Source organism: Culex pipiens, chromosome 3 (assembly GCF_016801865.2).
Source record: "Culex pipiens pallens isolate TS chromosome 3, TS_CPP_V2, whole genome shotgun sequence".
NCBI classification, from domain to species: Eukaryota; Metazoa; Arthropoda; class Insecta; order Diptera; family Culicidae; genus Culex; species Culex pipiens.
The window spans coordinates 35,587,137-35,596,077 of NC_068939.1; positions in this window are offsets into that span (position 1 = coordinate 35,587,137).

Genomic DNA, 8,941 nt, shown 5'->3' on the forward strand with positions numbered 1-8,941 from the left:
CATTCCCACTGGGCCATGGCAGCGGCGCAGACTGGCCGTTGCCTGGCCTGTTCGCGAGAAGATGTTCACATATGGTGAGCTGGGCGCGAAAGTATTCGCTTCGGGTGTAAGATCTTGAAAAGTATTGTAATATTTGAAGACTAGTTCATTCAGTTTACACTCCAGACACGATTATCCAAAGTTCGATTATCCGAAGGTTTGTATGGGACTTCAAGTTTTGTTCCTTAAAAATTACCAAATGCATTTTTCACTATTTTATCGCCGCCATCTTGAATTTTAAAAAAAATCTAAATCACTAGGGGTCATACTTAACCTTTCGGAAGTCGTGTTTTCGGCCTCCCAAACATCCTTAACAACGGTGTACAAAGTACACTCCAGGCTCCAAAAATAAGACAAAGAAAACATTTTTTTTTCGTGATTCGATTATCCAAAGTAATATTTTTCCGAGGCCTTGGGATAATTGCGCTTGGACTGTACTTAAAAAAATCACGATCAAAATATTCTATTTGTTCAGAAACACAGTACAAACTCGATTATCCGGCTGAGGAAAAAATTCTCTTAGGTTAATCGAATCTTCGGATAATCGAATCACGACTATTTTTGTTGTCTTGTTTTTTTAAGTATGTACCCTAAACTACTTTAAATTGAAACCAAACCTTCGTACATTCGAACTTTTGAAATGTTAGTCTTGATTCCAAAATGTTCGAAATATTTTATTGTTTTCTAAAAGATCATAAAATTTCACAAATGTTCCATTTTTGAACATTGAAGATTGGGCCATTATATCTATTGGTATAAGAAAATGGGGGGTTGTTAGCGTGAGAAATTGAAAACTTCAATTCTGGACTTCCTCCGATGGACATTGACATAAGGTGTTAGAGGGATACACTCGATGTTTACATTTGTTTATAAGACCTAATAAAAAAAACTAACTTAATCCACCTATGTGGTTGTTGCCTTCCTCACTCCTAACTAAACATGAACATAAAAGTTCAGTAAATAAATGACATCTATTATCAAACATGATTACTAGGACAGAACCAACTAAACCGAAAAGATTCGGCTTTAAAAAAAAGTTTACAGCGATTCCACGTCAAACAGGAAGTCACCAAATCAAAAGTGCTCCGATTTATCTCAAATTTGGCATGGGAGTTCCTTGTCCAATATAATAAGACCTGTATTTTTTCGTTTGGCGATTAGAGTGCTCCTATCCGAAATAGGGTGGTCAAAAAAATTGCATTTTTCGTCGAAAGGTTATTAGTTGGGCTTTTAAGAAAAAATGTGTTTAGGTTCGAAAAAAAAAACTAGCTGAATATTTGAAAAGGTCATATGAAAATTCCATTTGCTAATTTGAAGGTCTCGGGACCAAGGTGTTCATATCTGAAAATATGTTTCCCTGATTCCTTGTAATATTTTACATACCATATCCAAAAATTGCGAATATCCATTAACACGATTCGGAGATATGATTTTTTGAACATAAAAACTGAGTCCAGTTTCTCAAAAGTGCAACTAATAACCTTTCTTTTGAAACGTGGCGCTCTAAAATTGACTCAGCCCGTCCCGAAGATATGATTTTTTTTAATGTGCTTTTTACGAGAATCGACGACAAATGCCATTTTTCGGATCACCCCGCTGATAAGAATATCACTTAAGGGGTTACATACATGTAGAAAATCTCAATTTTTCATAAATCCGAATATTTATAAAATCCTTTCAAAAGATGAATTCCAATCACTCCTGAAAGTTTCATGAAGATATTTCTTGATTTAAGTGAGTAGAAGACGATTTAAGTTTAAACTTTTGCCATGCGCAAAGCGGACTGTCAAACTTTGTGAGCGTTTGTCTCGAAACACCGAGTTGATTTTCGGGTGCCACGATATCTCGAGATGGGATAGACCAAATTGGCTGAAATTTGGGGTGAATACTCTCAAGCAAGGTTGAAAAAAAAATCACTTCAAGCAAATAACGATTGCCTGAAGAAATGCCCTCTGAGTCGGCTTTGATCTCTTCTTTCCCGACTGACACTTGATCGCTGGCTGTGGCAGAGACGAGTAAAAATTTGCATGATTGGGTTTAGTCGTCAACTTACTGCGATCTGATTATAATTTTCCCCATTTAACACCAGCAGTCATGGGTTGTTATAATCATCGACAGGCGACGCGATGAATGACAGCTAGTCGTGGTAATTTGAGAATAAAGATTATTCTCAGCAGTCTTATTCGTGAGGTGTAACAGGCAGTGATTAATCGCAAAATTAATCATAGTCGTCGAATTTTCAACACTGCTCTCAAGACATATTCCGTGTGCATGACGAAGCCCGATTTTGAAATTTTGTTTTTTTTTTTAATACAAAAATCAAAAACTGATATCAAAAACACAAACATATTTTTATCTCTTTTTAAAATAAACTTTTTTTAAATCAGCCTTCGTCATGCACACGGGACGTTTTTTTGAAACTGCTAACTTCAAATAGCTATATCTCGGAAAATATTGAACCAAATGTGTTCAAATTTATTTTATTGATAGATGAAAATGTATATTTTAATGCCCTGAAAACAGATTTTGAAAAAATTTAAGCGTGTGCTCAAACCAACCTCTGAAATTTTTGCCGACTTACATGTATATAACCCCTTAAGTAGTAAAATGCCAGATCTTCCAAATTTTAAAATCGTTTGGAAGATATTCTAATAACCTATCCAATGATCCAATGATGGGTGAATCAACAACACAAAATTTAAAAAAATACAAATAAAATCCATTTCCGGGATCAGAGAAGAATTGGGTCCTAAAAACGAGTTTTGATTGTGAATTTATTTCACACAACAACAAAGTTTAATTTTCTGAGCACTATGAAACTTTGAACAACAACAAAAGGTTTAACAAAAATTAATTAATTGATTTCATGAAAAAAATTCTTTTCGCCACTCTTCCCACTAAATTCCAACATAAAAATCCTACCTACCAGATTTTGAGGTTCGTTTTTAGTTAATATTTATTGAAAACTTGTTGAAAACTACACAATTGAAATTTTAAGTGAGATTTTGGTTGAACTTCCATTTAAGTGTCCCATATGCATTTCATCACTTTTGAGTTAATGATGCAAATTGGTTCAAAATCATGTGCTCTTTCAGAAAAGCTAAAAACATCCAGTATTTTGTTCTACAAATCCGGAGAAATTTAGGGTTTTCGTAAAATGTTAAAATGTAAAAAAAAAATCAATGATGCTTCAAAACAGCGGTCGGATTTGTTTCGTTGCTATGAAAATTTATTTATTTTAAGTTTATTTTTCTCACTATCTTTAGTTATGGCATTTTTATGTATTTTTCAAAAAAACTGAAAAATAAAAAAAGCAAAATTTCAAATATTAGGCAAAATTTCAAAAAAAATGGCAAAATGCAAACATATTTAAAATATCAATGAATGAAAAAATATTAAAGCATTGTGCAACTCATTCTGGTTTGTTTACAATCTAATTAACTAGTTTTTCGACGAAAATTTAAATTTTTGTCAATAATTCTTTGCACCCTGATTTTTGTAAAAAAATTGAAAGAGAGGGTTTTGGATAAAAACCTGAAATAAAATTTGCTATGGCTTTATCCGAAATTGTATGGGACTTCGGATAAACAAATCGCGAACATTTATTCGTTTTTTTTTTTCCTTTAACATCAAATTTGAGTTCTGCGACTTCGTTTTAGTAAAATTTGCCTATCGTCATTTTGGCCACCAGTTGAGGGGTTATCAGAAAGCCTTGGAAAAATTTCACTTCGAACTGGACGACAGTAATTTTTAAAAAAATATTCAAAAATAGAAAACGGTAATATATAGATTCATATTTTCCCAGAACACCGAAAATAATCCCCCACTTGATTCCAAACCAAGAAGCCAAACCAACTAAACCCTACCAAGGACACACGCAAGGGACCACCAACCACCACGGCATGGAAATCCAATCCACGCCTCAGCGCGGCCAGAAAATGACACGCAATTTCACTCGGGAGGGAGAAAACATTAGCGAATTGCGTGCTACATTGTATGCTCCTCTACCAAACACCAATCGTTCTATGCTAGGAGCTGTGAGTAAATATTCTTTTTCCCTGACAGTAGCAACAAATTCTAAATTGCCCTTTGTGCCGCGGACGGTCGGTTTGGATTGCGTGCCAAAGCATAAAGACATTTTATGCTCGCGAGGATTCACCCCTCGAACTGTTTATTTTTCTGGTGCCAAACCAGCAGAGTGGTTGGTTGGCGCGCAAAATCTACCGCGCAACACGTGCCATACAGTGACATAACTACAATGTTGGGCTTTGTTTTGGAAAGCAGAAGAAGCGTCGCGACGCCAACTCTGGAGAATCGAATATCAAACTGGACTAATTGTGGTAAGTAAGGCAAGAAGATCTTTTTTTTTTTTTGAACAAATATATTTTTTTTAAACTAGTGAATTAATTTATTCATTGAAAAAATATCTGTTTAATTCTGGTGAGAATAACAAAACCAAACTATTTAACCCTTATGTCCCTCTCCACAGTTTGGTCAAACTAGTTTAGATGATATCTTGTCGATTCATTGTCGCTTAAATGTAGGTATTTTTTTTTTTTTTTTCATAAAAGCAAGCTACACCAGTTTTCCTGGCCAAACACAACAACCAATGAAGCTACCGAATAAAAGTCGATTGATGTGTTTGATAAAGTTTTTTTTTTTTTGTTTTCTTGTCACGGTAAGCAACACTCGGTCGTTCCCTAGTTTGAATAATAGAGATGATTTCCCAAATGGCAACGCTAGGGCCTGGCTAAAGTGAGGTGTGTCACGCAGAGCAGTAATAGGGTTTGGATCTTAACCAGCATAAATCAGTCAAATGTTTCTTTGTCGTGCCGTGAAAAGCAGTGCATGATATACAGAGGGCCGCGAAGTTAGTAAACTTAATTGACACGGATGGGTTGAGTTTCTGACAAGGTTCTTTTGAGTTTGGAATCGAGTTTTTACCTCCACTAAATCGTGCGATAATAACTGGGAGGAATAAGCTTTGTATCACAGCAAATAATGTAGTAATCCAGCTGCGTGTAAAAGGCCTGGGTGTAAAATAAGTTTGCATTATTCTATGAAATTCTTTGTAATATTACACCCTGAAATATGTAGCCCATCAGTATGGGAAATCTACTTGACCGAAATGTCAAGCTGACATATACGTTTGTCCTTTCCATATTTCATCGGTCTGATGGCCGAGCAGGCTAAGGCGCCAGTCCTTACTGTAGGTGCTGGGTTTGAGACCCGTCGGTTGCAACTTTTTTTTTATTTTTACCAAAATTGTACATGCAGCGTGTAATATTAAGTGTCTTTTTGACGAAGGTGAAATGCATGCTTTTGCATGCGATTTTACCATCGGATTTTTTGCTGTGAGCCATTCTTTCGTAATATTAAACTTGGTTCTCGATTTGGCTTAGATTCTCGTTATGTTCTACAAAAAATACTTTTCTTATTTCTAGTTTACTTTTTCAAAAGGTTCTATGTACAAAGGAAACACATGGCGCATTGGTTGTTTTGAAAAAGTAATCTAGATTCGACATACTTTTAGAATTTTGATATGCATTTTAATTTTTGTCCTTAATTTTGATTTAAAAAAAATAAGTTTCAAAAAGTATGGTTGTGTGTCCACTCCTCACCCTTCGTTTTACTATTTTTTTTTACAAATTCTAAGAACTTCTTCTAAAATATATTATCATTTTGAATCTACAAATCACATTTTATTAAAAAAAATAATACAGAGTTGGAACTCTCTTTTCAATACATTTTAAATATCAAAAATTGTTTGATTATTTTTGCGAATCTTTAGGGTTGCGTTGTAAAATGATCATGATTATGATTAAATATTATTTTTCTAAAACAAACATGTTGAAAAAATATTTCATAATCTTAACGTTGACGTCTGTTGGTCGAATGATTTTTCGATACTCAAAACATATTTACTCTTAGGTAAGTTTTGATTCACAGAACATGAATTCAAACCAATGATATACAGTTAAAACCAAAAAAACAACTTTGTGCATTGCTGCCACACGCCATACAAAAATAAAACTTGCATAACTAGCATTTGATCAATTCTTTTTCTTAAATTTTAAACTAGCCCATTGTGCATTTTATGCAATGTTTATAAAATCAAGAATTCCCATTAAATTTCCTCACAAAAATAGGGGGGAAAATATTGCATAAAATTGAAATTTGCTTTAAGAAATTGTTATATAAATTTACAGAAAACATTGAACAATGGTTTGTTATGCATTCTAAAACAAATAAAAGACTCTTTAATATTTTTTTACAAATTTTAAATTTTTGGACCTTAAATCCGATCAAAAAATGAAAGTTCAAGAGTTTTTATTTCAAAATTCATTGAATTTTGCAATGTTTAAAGCATTTTGTTATTATTTTGGTTTCAAAATTTCTAGCATATCATATTGTTTCAAATCAAAAACTGTTTTTAAAAAATGTAAAGCTCAACTATCGAACAAAAAAAATCAAACTTCTTTTAACAACTTCAGACATAAAATATAAACTTAAAAATCAATTTATAGAAAATACTTCAAAAAAGGAATTTATTTAATCTTTTTTTTTTCAGAAAGAAAACATAAACAATCGGTCTTCACAAAATAATTGAAATAATAATAATTTCAATGCTTATTTTGAAAATTGACCAAATTGGATCGGTTAAAACTGACAATCAAAAGGGGATAACAAAAAACTAAACATAAGTAATTCATTGAACACAAGTTTTTAGCTCCCGATTCTTGTTATGTATTTTTTTTTAAATAATTGTAGATTTATCAAGTTTTAAGCAAACAAATGCTTATTTTTTATTTTTTAATGAAAGATCTAATTTAATATAACTTCAGTTTTTCCACTCATTTTATGCAAAATGTTTAGAGATAAGTTCTTTAACATAGTTGTAATAACCTAAACAAACATTTTTTAAATGTTATGTTTAGCCATTTCAAAGGCTATACTTCCCATGATCGCATTAATGTCCCATATGGGTCATTCCATCTCAACTGTGCACGAAAAAATGCAAATTTGAAAATTACCCTCTCCGATCCTGCTCAAATTTGGCAGAGCTGTTGATACTATCAAAACATGCAAGAATCCCGAATTTCATCCAAATCGGACCACCCCCTCCATTTTTATACCTCCCCAAAATATCGACTTTTTGGCGATTTTTGAGCAAAACCCCTATCTTCAAACGGCGATAGCTCAGGAACAACAAATCTTAGAAGGTCGGTCTTAGACTCAATTTTGAAGGAAATTGGACGTAGAATCCATTTCCGTGATCAAAATGTTGATTAATTTATTTTTTCTACCTGTATTGCGCAATTGAAAACTTTAAACGGCCGTATCTCAAAACACCCCAACTTATTTTTTTTATTTGACCTCGCCATCGTGTTCTCCGGCCAATTTTACATAAGAATCACTTATCGACAGAAATGAATATGTTTCGTTCCAGAGATATCGAATTTTAAAGTTTAGTGTTTTCGAGATTATCTACATCAGCTTCATTCGTCGCATCACAGGCGGGCTGATCAATAACTGCTACCTGGTGTTCTGGGAGATGATTAATTTAATTTATATTTTTATAATTTTACGCAAATATTTATTCAAATGACTAATAGGGGAAATTCTCGTATGTTTGGCAGATTATGTCCTCGCTCCTAGTTTCGTCCAATTTGCTCATTTTCACTATTCAAACAACAAATTATGCAAAACTTTTGATAGAAACTTGCTTGTTCACTTCTTATTGAGCTATTTATCTCTCGATTTCAGTTGAAAACGCTTTTAATCAGCTGTAATTGAATGCCAAAGCGCTGATATGGCAACATTAGAGGAACGCTGGAATTAGATGCTGTTCCCCTACCTTGATCAATCTATTTTTGTGAAAGGAATATTTATTGGGTTATTTTGAATGCACCGTTTTTTACATGTTGCTAACCGTTTAAGAGTACCTCCGAGGCCATGTCTAGGGCCTTTATCATAAGTGGTAGCAAAATAGTGCCATTCGGCAAAAACCCCAAAACCTACTTTATTATTATTATTATTATTAAAGTTTATTATTGACACTTTACCATAATTTGGCAAATCTGATTTATGGTTTAAAAGATTGATAATATTAAATCAATTTTTATATTGTGAGCCAGCTTCATTTGATTAAAAGATGATTTTGGTCAAGGTACATTTAATTTAAAAAAAATCCTTATACGTGAGGACAGCAGCCGTATTGTGTTCCAAGAATCCAAGAATGAAAGAAGAAAAAAAACTGTTGTTCGGACGGTGTCGAAATCATCGCAACTAAATTAGGGGAATTAGCCGCTTTGCAGCAGATCAAACTTTGTGATTTTCTTACATTTTTCAGTTTTATAATTTCCTTCACTCCTTCACTAGAGTACAACGTATCAACAAATTTTATTCATTTTAATTCATATTTTTTACTCAATAATGTATCGTGCACTTATTGTTCAGTGTTACTAACAAGATTAATTACATTTTCCTGCTCGCTTCGTCGGAATCCAATTCTGCCCTTTACTGTGTGTCGTTATTGCTCTGTCCTGTGGGTTAGCACAGAAATTCACTTAATTAAATTTTTTGAGCAAATAAACATTCGCGATTATACTCCAGTTTCCTACAGTGTTATACAGTTATTTTTTGCCCAATTTGATAAAGATTATTTATGATGAAATATTATTTCAATAAATGACCAGGTAGCAGTTATTGATCAGCCCGCTTGTGTGCTTCTAGCAGATGCGGCGAATGAAGCTGATGTAGATAATCTCGAAAACACTAAACTTTAAAATTCGATATCTCTGGAACGAAACATATTCATTTCTGTCGATAAGTGATTCTTATGTAAAATTGACCGGGGAACACGATGGTGAGGTCAAATCAAAAAAATAAGTTGGGGTGT